Here is an 11383-nt window from a genome sequence, read left to right on the forward strand (position 1 = left end):
TGTTTGCAAATTTATTGAAAATGAAATACAGAAATATCTAATTTACAGTGCCTTCAAAAAGTATTCACACCGCTTGACTTTTTCCACATGTTATTGTTGTATCTATATTAGATAAGTATTCAACCCCCTGAGCCAATACATGTTAGAATCAGCTTTGGCAGCGATTACAGCTGTGAGTCTTTCTGAGTAAGTCTCTAAAGCCTTGTTCACATTGGCAATTTGAAATTACTCAAATCCAATTTTTTGGCATATCTGATTAGAATCTGGTATTTTTCCTGCAGTCTGAACAGCCAAAAAGCACATGGAATCGAATATTTCAAGCCACATTTCACAACCTAGTTTTCATCTATATTTTTCATAGCTGTCTATTTACCACCACAAACCAATGCTGGCATTAAGATTGCACTGAATGAGTTGTACAAGGCCATTAATCAACAGGAAAACGCTCATCCAGATGCAGCGCTCCTAGTAGCCGGGGACTTTAATGCAGGGAAACTTAAATCCGTTCTACCTCATTTCTACCAGCATGTTAAATGTGCAACCAGAGGGGAAAAAACTCTAGACCACCTTTACTCCACACACAAAGACGCATACAAAGGTCTCCCTCGCCCTCCATTTGGCAAATCTGACCATAACTCTATCCTCCTGATTCCTGCTTATAAGCAAAAACTGAAGCAGGAAGCACCAGTGATTCGGCTAATAAAAAAGTGGTCAGATGACGCAGATGCTAAGCTACAGGACTGTTTTGCTAGCACAGACTGGAACATGTTCCGGGATTCTTCAGACAGCATTGAGGAGTACACCACATCAGTCACTGGCTTCATCAATAAGTGCATCGATGATGTCGTCCCCACAGTGACCGTACGTACATACCCCAACCAGAAGCCATGGATTACAGGAAACATCCGCACTGAGCTAAAGGGTAGAGCTGCCGCTTTCAAGGAACGGGACTCTAACCCGGACGCTTATAAGAAATCCCGCTATGACCTCCGACGAACCATCAAACAGGCAAAGAGTCAATACAGGTCTAAGATTGAATCATACTACACTGGCTCTGACGCTCGTCGGATGTGGCAGGGCTTGAAAACTATTACAGACTACGAAGGGAAGCACAGCCGCGAGCTGCCCAGTGACACAAGCCTACCAGACGAGCTAAACCACTTCTATGCTCGCTTTGAGGCAAGCAACACTGAAGCATGCACGAGAGCACCAGCTGTTCCGGACGACTATGTGATCACGCTCTCCGTAGCCGATGTGAGTAAGACTTTTAAGCAGGTCAACATTCACAAGGCCGCAGGGCCAGACGGATTACCAGGACGTGTACTCCGAGCATGTGCTGACCAACTGGCAAGTGTCTTCACTGACATTTTCAACATGTCCCTGACTGAGTCTGTAATACCAACATGTTTCAAGCAGACCACCATAGTCCCCGTGCCCAAGAACTCTAAGATAACCTGCCTAAATGACTACCGACCCGTAGCACTGACGTCTGTAGCCATGAAGTGCTTTGAAAGACTGGTCATGGCTCACATCAACAGCATAATCCCAGAAACCCTAGACCCACTCCAATTTGCATACCGCCCCAACAGATCCACAGATGATGCAATCTCTATCGCACTCCACACTGCCCTTTCCCACCTGGACAAGAGGAACACCTACGTGAGAATGCTATTCATTGACTACAGCTCAGCATTCAATACCATAGTGCCCTCTAAGCTCATCACTAAGCTAAGGATCCTGGGACTAAACACCTCCCTCTGCAACTGGATCCTGGACTTCCTGACGAGCCGCCCCCAGGTGGTAAGGGTAGGTAACAACACATCTGCCACACTGATCCTCAACACGGGGGCCCCTCAGGGGTGCGTGCTCAGTCCCCTCCTGTACTCTCTGTTCACCCATGACTGCATGGCCAGGCACGACTCCAACACCATCATTAAGTTTGCCGACGACACAACAGTGGTAGGCCTGATCACCGACAACGATGAGACAGCCTATAGGGAGGAGGTCAGAGATCTGGCCGTGTGGTGCCAGGACAACAACCTCTCCCTCAACGTGACCAAGACAAAGGAGATGATTGTGGACTACAGGAAAAAAAAGAGGACTGAGCACGCCCCCATTCTCATCGACGGGGCTGTAGTGGAACAGGTTGAGAGCTTCAAGTTCCTTGGTGTCCACATCACCAACGAACTATCATGGTCCAAACACACCAAGACAGTCGTGAAGAGGGCACGACAAAGCCTATTCCCCCTCAGGAGACTAAAAAGATTTGGCATGGGTCCTCAGACATCAAAAAATTATACAGCTGCACCATCGAGAGCATCCTGACTGGTTGCATCACCGCCTGGTAAGGCAACTGCTTGGCCTCTGACCGCAAGGCACTACAGAGGGTAGTGCGTACGGCCCAGTACATCACTGGGGCAAAGCTCCCTGCCATCCAGGACCTCTATACCAGGCGGTGTCAGAGGAAGGCCCTCAAAATTGTCAAAGACTCCAGCCACCCTAGTCATAGACTGTTCTCTCTGCTACCGCACGGCAAGCGGTACCGGAGTGCCAAGTCTAGGTCCAAAAGACTTCTCAACAGCTTCTACCCCCAAGCCATAAGACTCCTGAACAGCTAATCATGGCTACCCGGACTATTTGCACTGCCCCCCCACCCCATCCTTTTTACGCTGCTGCTACTCTGTTAAGTATTTATGCATAGTCACTTTAACTCTACCCACATGTACATATTACCTCAACTACCTCAACTAGCCGGTGCCCCCGCACATTGACTATGCAACGGTACCCCCCTGTATATATAGCCTCCCTACTGTCACTTTATTTTACTGTATATATAGCCTCCCTACTGTCACTTTATTTTACTTCTGCTCTTTTTTTCTCAACACTTTTTTGTTGTTGTTTTATTCTTACTTTTTTGTTTAAAATAAATGCACTGTTGGTTAAGGGCTGTAAGTAAGCATTTCACTGTAATGTCTGCACCTGTTGTATTCGGCGCATGTGACCAATAAAATTTGATTTGATTTGATTTGGTTTGAAGTCAGATACAAATCTGATTCCTGGCCATGCGACATGCGTCTGAACGGGCAAATCTGATTTACTTGCCCTGAAGTGGTTTTTAGACTGTTATTTGGCATATCTTGTTGCTTGCTAGCTACTCTGTTGACAGTTTGACAAGAACATGTGGAAGGTAACTAGCTTGTCAATTGTTTACAAACAAATTAGTGAATGTACTAGAAAGCTAAACAGCTACCTAGCTAGCTAGTTGACTGCTGTGGCTAGCCAAAAATGACTCATTTTGAAAGTGGGATCATCTTATCCTTTGAAGCTTACACTATGATTTCGAAAATTCAAAGCAACTGGAAAACATCCATGGCAGGCATTGTTGTCAGCTTAGCTTGCTACATAACTTCTGAGGGATAGGAACTACTAGCACCACCACCAATCAGCCTACACCACTGTGCAAACACCCTTCATTTCTATGACAACTAGCGTAGCCATGTCAGCAAATGACTGCTGTCTGAATACACACAATTTCGATTTGGTCACTTGTAACTTGCTGTTTGGACAGTCATTACTTAAAAACTGATTTGAGCATTAAGGTCTGCCGTGTGAACAAGGCTTAAGAGCTTTCCACACCTGGATTGTGCAACGTTTGCCCATTATTCTATTTAAAATTCTTCAAGCTCTGTCAAATTGGTTATTGATCATTTTCATGTCTTGCCATAGATTTTCAAGCAGATTTAAGTCAAAACTGTAACTCAGCCACTCAGGAACATTCACTGACTTCTTGGTAAGCAACTCCATTGTAGATTTGGCCTTGTGTTTTAGGTTACTGTCCTGCTGAAAGGTGAATTCATCTCCCAGTCTCTGGTGGAAAGCAGACTGAACCAGGTTTCCCACTAGGATTTGCCTGTCCTTAGCTCCATTCCGTTTCTTTTTTATCCTGAAAAACTCCCCATTCTTTAACAATTACAAGCATACCCATAACATGATGCAGCCACCACTATGCTTGAAAATATGGAGATTGGTACTCAGTAATGTATTGGATTGGATTTGCACCAAACATACAGTGGGGGAAAAAAGTATTTAGTCAGCCACCAATTGTGCAAGTTCTCCCACTTAAAAAGATGAGAGAGGACTGTAATTTTCATCATAGGTGCACGTCAACTATGACAGACAAAATGAGGGGAAAAAAATCCCGAAAATCACATTGTAGGATTTTTTATTAATTAATTTGCAAATTATGGTGGAAAATAAGTATTTGGTCAATAACAAAAGTTTCTCAGTTTTTGTTGGCAATGACACAGGTCAAACGTTTTCTGTAAGTCTTCACAAGGTTTTCACACACTGTTGCTGGTATTTTGGCCCATTCCTCCATGCAGATCTCCTCTAGAGCAGTGATGTTTTGGGGCTGTCGCTGGGCAACACGGACTTTCAACTCCCTCCAAAGATTTTCTATGGGGTTGAGATCTGGAGACTGGCTAGGTCACTCCAGGACCTTGAAATGCTTCTTACGAAGCCACTCCTTCGTTGCCCGGGCGGTGTGTTTGGGATCATTGTCATGCTGAAAGACCCAGCCACGTTTCATCTTCAATGCCCTTGCTGATGGAAGGTTTTCACTCAAAATCTCACGATACATGGCCCCATTCATTCTTTCCTTTACACGGATCAGTTGTCCTGGTCCCTTTGCAGAAAAACAGCCCCAAAGCATGATGTTTCCACCCCCATGCTTCACAGTAGGTATGGTGTTCTTTGGATGCAACTCAGTATTCTTTGTCCTCCAAACACGACGAGTTGAGTTTTTACCAAAAAGTTCTATTTTGGTTTCATCTGACCATATGACATTCTCCCAATCCTCTTCTGGATCATCCAAATGCACTCTAGCAAACTTCAGACGGGCCTGGACATGTACTGGCTTAAGCAGGGGGACACGTCTGGCACTGCAGGATTGGAGTCCCTGGCGGCGTAGTGTGTTACTGATGGTAGGCTTTGTTACTTTAGTCCCAGCTCTTTGCAGGTCATTCACTAGGTCCCCCCGTGTGGTTCTGGGATTTTTGCTCACCGTTCTTGTGATCATTTTGACCCCACGGGGTGAGATCTTGCGTGGAGCCCCAGATCGAGGGAGATTATCAGTGGTCTTGTATGTCTTCCATTTCCTAATAATTGCTCCCACAGTTGATTTCTTCAAACCAAGCTGCTTACCTATTGCAGATTCAGTCTTCCCAGCCTGGTGCAGGTCTACAATTTTGTTTCTGGTGTCCTTTGACAGCTCTTTGGTCTTGGCCATAGTGGAGTTTGGAGTGTGACTGTTTGAGGTTGTGGACAGGTGTATTTTATACTGATAACAAGTTCAAACAGGTGCTATTAATACAGGTAACGAGTGGAGGACAGAGGAGCCTCTTAAAGAAGAAGTTACAGGTCTGTGAGAGCCAGAAATCTTGCTTGTTTGTAGGTGACCAAATACTTATTTTCCACCATAATTTGCAAATAAATCCATAACAAATCCTACAATGTGATTTTTTGGATATTTCTTTCTCAATTTGTCTGTCATAGTTGACGTGTACCTATGATGAAAATTACATGCCTCTCTCATCTTTTTAAGTGGGAGAACTTGCACAATTGGTGGCTGACTAAATACCTTTTTTTCCCCACTGTAACACTTGTATTCAGGACAAAAAGTGAATTGCTTTTTTTCATATTTTTTGCAGTATTACTTTAGTGGCTTGTTGCAAACAGGATGCATGTTTTGGAATATTTGTATTCCTTATTTCCTTATTTTCTGTCACACCCTGATCTGTTTCACCTGTCTTTGTGATTGTCTCCACCCCCCTCCAGGTGTCGCCCATCTTCCCCAGTGTATTTATACCTGTGTTCTCTGTTTGTCATTTTGTTTCTTCAAGCCTACCAGCTTTTTTCGCCTTGCTCCTGTCTTTCGCAAGTTCCTGTTTTCTAGTTTTCCCGGTTTTGACTATTCTGCCTGCCCTGACCCTGAGCCTGCCTGCCGTTCTGTACCTTGTCACACCACCCTGGATTACTGACCTCTGCCTGCCCTTGACCTGTCGTTTGCCTGCCCACTGTTTTGTAATAAACTTTTGTTACTTTGACAGTGTCTGCATCTGCTCCTTTTTTTTCCTTTTTTTGTCATTTAGCAGACCCTCTAATCCAGAGCAATTTACAGTTAGTGAGTGCATACATTTTTCATACTGGCCCCCCGTGGGAATCGAACCCACAATCCTGGCGTTGCAAGCGCCATGCTCTACCAATTGAGCTACAGGAGGCCTGTCAATTAGGTTAGTAATGTGGATTAACTACAATGTTGTTGATCCATCCTCAGTTTTCTCCTATCACGGCCATTAAACTAAAAAAAAAAAAAAAAAAAAAAAAAAAAACTCTGTAACTGTTTTAAAGTCACCATTGTCCTCGTGGTGAAATCCCTGAGCAGTTTCCTTCCTCTCTGGCAGCTGAGTTAGGAAGGACACCTGTATCTTTGTAGTGACTGGGTGTATTTATCCAAAGTGTAATTAATAACTTCACCATGCTCAAATGGATATTCAATATCTGCTAATATTTTTAACCAGCTACCTTTGCGAGGCATTGGAAAACCTCCCTGCTTTTTGTGGTTGAATTTGTGTTTGAAATTCACTGCTCGACTGAGGAACCTTAAAGATAATTGTATGAGTGGGGTACAGAGATTAAGTAGTCATTCAAAAATCATGTTAAACACTATTATTGCACACAGAGTGAGTCCATGCAACTTATTATGTGACTTGTTAAGCAAATCTTTATTCTTTAACTTTTGTAGGCTTGCCATAACAAAGGGTTTGAATACTTAGACTCACAGCATTTCAGCTTTTCATTTTTTAGAATTTGTAAACATTTCTAAAAACATAATTCCAGTTTGACCTTTTGGGGTATTGTGTGTAGGCCAGTGACAGAACATTTCAATTTAATCAATTTTAAATTCAGGCTGTAACATAACAAAATACGGAAAAAGTCAAGTGGTGTGGCACTGAAGGCACTGCATATGGACACAAGTCAGTCTCATTGCTCCATGAGAAACAAGCGCCACCTCTGACTCATCAAAGATGCTTAGTTTATTCATTCCCAGGGATTTGCGCATTGATTTAGTAAATGGATCAGAGTCAGACCCATACATTATAGCAGTGTTTGGGAATAATTTGGCTTTGAGAAAATTAGTTTTCAATACTTTTTGTTTATTTCCATTAGCCATAAACTTTGAATTCCTTTATAATTAAGACTCACAAATTACACTGAAAATTAAACAAAACATTTTAACCCACGTAAATCACAAATTAATCAAATGGTTGATTGAACTCAGATGACTTTTGGCCAAATATTAATCACATAATCTCAGTAGGAACTTCTCAACACCCAGAGAGCAGGCAGCCAGGCAGGACAGTTAGATAACAGGATTACTGTAATTACTGACTGGGAGGCCTAGCTAAATTCCCTTCATACACCTCTCTGGATGCTCAGTCATAAAGGGAAAACCCTTCTCAAAATTCCATTGAACTCTGCTCCATGGAAGTGTTCTCTTCTCTGAAACTCTCCCAAGTACTGGATCCAAAAACATATTGCTATTCAACAGATGGTGACAAGACCACGGAGGTGTGACGTGTGACGTAACTGAAATATGTTCTATAGCTCTGTTCAGAGTAGGTCATATTACTGTGTATGTATTTTATACAGACTCAATATACAGTGCATTCGAAAAGTATTCAGACCCCTTGACTTTTTCCACATTTTGTTACGTTACAGCCTTATTCTAAAATGGATTAAATAAATAAAAAATGTCATCAATCAACACACAATACCCCATAATGACAAAATGAAAACAGGTTTTCAGAAGTTTTGCTAATTCAATGTTTTAATTTTAATTTTTTGTATTTACATATGTTTTCAGACCCTTTGCTATGAGACTCAAAATTGAGCTCAGCTGCATCCTGTTTCCATTGATCATCCTTGAGATGTTTCTACAACTTGATTGGAGTCCACCTGTGGTAAATTCAATTGATTGGACATGATTTGGAAAGGTACACACCTGTCTATATAAGGTCCCACAGTTGACAGTGCATGTCAGAGCAAAAACCAAGCCATGAGGTTTAAGGAATTGTCCGTATAGCTCCGATACAGGATTGTGTCGAGGCACAGTGCTGCAAAAAAAAGTTTTTGCAGCATTGAAGGTCCCCAAGAACACAGTGGCCTCCATCATTCTTAAATTGAATAAGTTTGGAACCACCAAGACTCTTCCTAGAGCTGGCCGCCCGGCCAAACTGAGCAATCGGGGGAGAAGGGCCTTCGTCAGGGAGGTGACCAAGAATGGTCACTCTGACAGAGCTCCAGAGTATCTCTGTAGAGATGGGAGAAACTTCCAGAAGGACAACCATCTCTGTAGCACTGCACCAATCAGGTCTTTATGGTAGAATGGCCAGACGGAAGCCACTCCTCAGTAAAAGGCTCATGACGGCCCAATTGGAGTATGCCAAAAGGCACCTAAAGGACTCTCAGACCATGAGAAACAAGAACTCTTTGGCCAGAATGCCAAGCGTCACGTCTGGAGGAAACCTGGCACCATCCCTACGGTGAAGCATGTTGGTGGCAGCATCATGCTGTGGGGAAGTTTTTCAGCGACAGGGACTGGGAGACTAGTCAGGGTTGAGGGAAAGGTGAATGAAGCAAAGTACAGAGAGATCCTTGATGAAAACCTGCTTCAGAGCGCTCAGGACCTCAGACTGGGGCGAAGGTTCACCTTCCAACAGGACAACGACCCTAAGTACACAGCCAAGAAAATGCAGGAGTGGCTTCGGGACAAGTCTCTGAATGTCCTTGAGTGGCCCAGCCAGAGCCCGGACTTGAACCCAATCAAATATCTGTGCAGCGACACTCCCCATCCAACCTGACGGAGCTTGAGAGGATCTGCAGAGAAGGATGGGAGAAACTCCCCAAATACAGGTGTGCCAAGCTTTACTGAGTAAAGGGTCTGAATACTTGTTTTGCTTTGTCATTATGGGGTATTGTGTGTAGATTGATGAGGGAAAAAAACTATTTAATAAATTGTATGCTGTAACGTAACAAAATGTGGAAAAGTCAAGGCGTCTGAATACCTTTAGAATGCACTGTATGGAAATGATCATTCCAACTAATTTATGGAAAAAATTGCATAATTTTCTGAGAAGTTCCTAAATTTAGACTGTAGGATGGATGGCATGTAGGCACAAGGCAGTGAGTCTAGTGTGAGTCATCATGTGGATAGAGGTTATAGGGGTCTGCTTCTTCAAATAGTCAACATGAGCATTGTTGACCTTATAAAAAAAAGGATATCTTCCATGAATAATGATTGGTTGGTTAGAGACTAATAAAATGTATATTAAATGGAAATGGAGAACTGCAGCAGAGAGAGGGTCAGTTCATGGCTTGAACGGAGGGAGCTGGTCAGAGGATAGTAGATGATGGTGAAGTGTTGTTTTACAGGGTCAGCCATAGTAGTACGGCACCCGGAGCAAATTAGGGTTAAGTGCCTTGCTCAAGGGCACATAGGCAGATGTTTCACCTTGTCAGCTAGGGTATTCGAACCAGCGACCTTTCAGTTACTGGCCCAATGCTCTAATCGCGCGTGCGTGTGTGTGTGTGTGTGTGTGTGTGCGCGCGCAAATGAAATGTGTGTAATCTGTGTATGTAACAAAAACTGAGTTAGCGTTTTCTCTAACAAGATCCTGGCGTCCCCACAGCAGTCAGTGGGATCCACACCGGGCCCGTTCGCAGTAATCAGCCAGACTGTCTTGCTCTAATTGTTTCCAGATTTATGTGGGAGGTCAGGGTCCCGGAGTGCTGATCCTTGCCAAGTTTATAAACAGAGCAGTGTTTCCAGATGGCCGCTGGCTCCAGACTGGCTAGCAGGTTGATTGGGACCAGAATAATAACAGGTGGAGAACAGTCAATGAATTCCTTGACACTTTTTACCTCCTCATGCACACACATACACACACTAGGCAAGCATACGTATTCACACTATCTCTATCCAACGAACACACACTTTTGACACTCTTAAAGAACACTGAAGCCTTCTCTCCCTCAGTTTTTTCCCTTCTTCTCAGCGACAACCATAACTAACACTAACACTGGTAGAATTTAGAGTGAACTTTAACTTGAGGAATGAAGAGCAGCTCAGAGGAGATTTTGTCCAACCGGCTTTTAAAACATGAAAGTATAGATCACACATTTAACGCATGTTCTTCTAAAACCAATTCAGCTAATTCTTATTGAAGAGTTTTCACTCTAAATATTAGAGTGCATCAATGTGTATTTCCATGATGAAGTTGCAACCAACTGACTATCGACCAATGGATTATACCTTTAACTCGTGATTTTAAAATACTTCAATCATTTAATTATGCATCTGGACCAAATGAGAAACCCAACTGAGTTAAACTAATCACATTTTAATTTACTTTTTTATCATTTAAGTTAACAACTAAATATAATTTCATCTTTCATATCAGAAAGCCAGATACAGAAGCACCTTCAACAGTTTTTGGGTACCTAATCAACGTTTCAACACTACTTTGCTATTAATCTGATAAAATTCTTATGACCTTCAGCTTGGACGTCAGCTTGCTCAATCAAATCTCAATACATATTTACTTATCCATGTTTTAGAGTTATTATACGATTTTAATCCAGAGGATATGTAGACAGATTTGTAGAAATACATTATTTGAATTTATTCAGTGGACTACATTGCTGCTGAGAATTTTTTTTCATAGATTTGAGTCTACTGTTGCAATCCTGGATAGCATTTACCATGTCACACACACACAAACAGACACACACACACACACACGAGGTTAAGATTTTAGCAGCAGCAAGCCCTCTGAAGACATTCCCAGCAGCACAATCACATCATTAGCTTGCAGCCTGCTTTCTAAAATGCTTAGCTCTCAAATTTTTGTTTACAGAACTGAGTCCTCCCAGTGTCTTTGTAATGGCTTGAGACTAGAGTGAGGAGAGAGAGAGGAAAGAGAGAGAGAGAGAGAGAGAGAGAGAGAGAGAGAGAGAGAGAGAGAGAGAGAGAGAGAGAGAGAGAGAGAGAGAGCTTGGCGAGTTAGGAGCCGGTGGGAGGGGAGAGGGCGCCTTTCATCGTTTGTGCTCTGCTACACTTGCTCGGGCCAAGGCTGGCCCCTGTTTTTCGGTAAGCGTACTCCACTCCAGATGTGCGGCGGCTCCAGAGTGGCTGCCATGTACAGTAAATCGGCATCTGAGGCCTCGTCAATCTGTGGGGTAGAGCGCTGCGGTGTCGTCAGCCCCAGCCACTGGCATAAATGGAAATTTGTACTCCGAGGTCCCATGAGGCTCGGGGAAGGTG

Source organism: Coregonus lavaretus (genome assembly GCF_964263955.1).
Source record: "Coregonus lavaretus genome assembly, chromosome: 19".
Classification (NCBI taxonomy): domain Eukaryota; kingdom Metazoa; phylum Chordata; class Actinopteri; order Salmoniformes; family Salmonidae; genus Coregonus; species Coregonus lavaretus.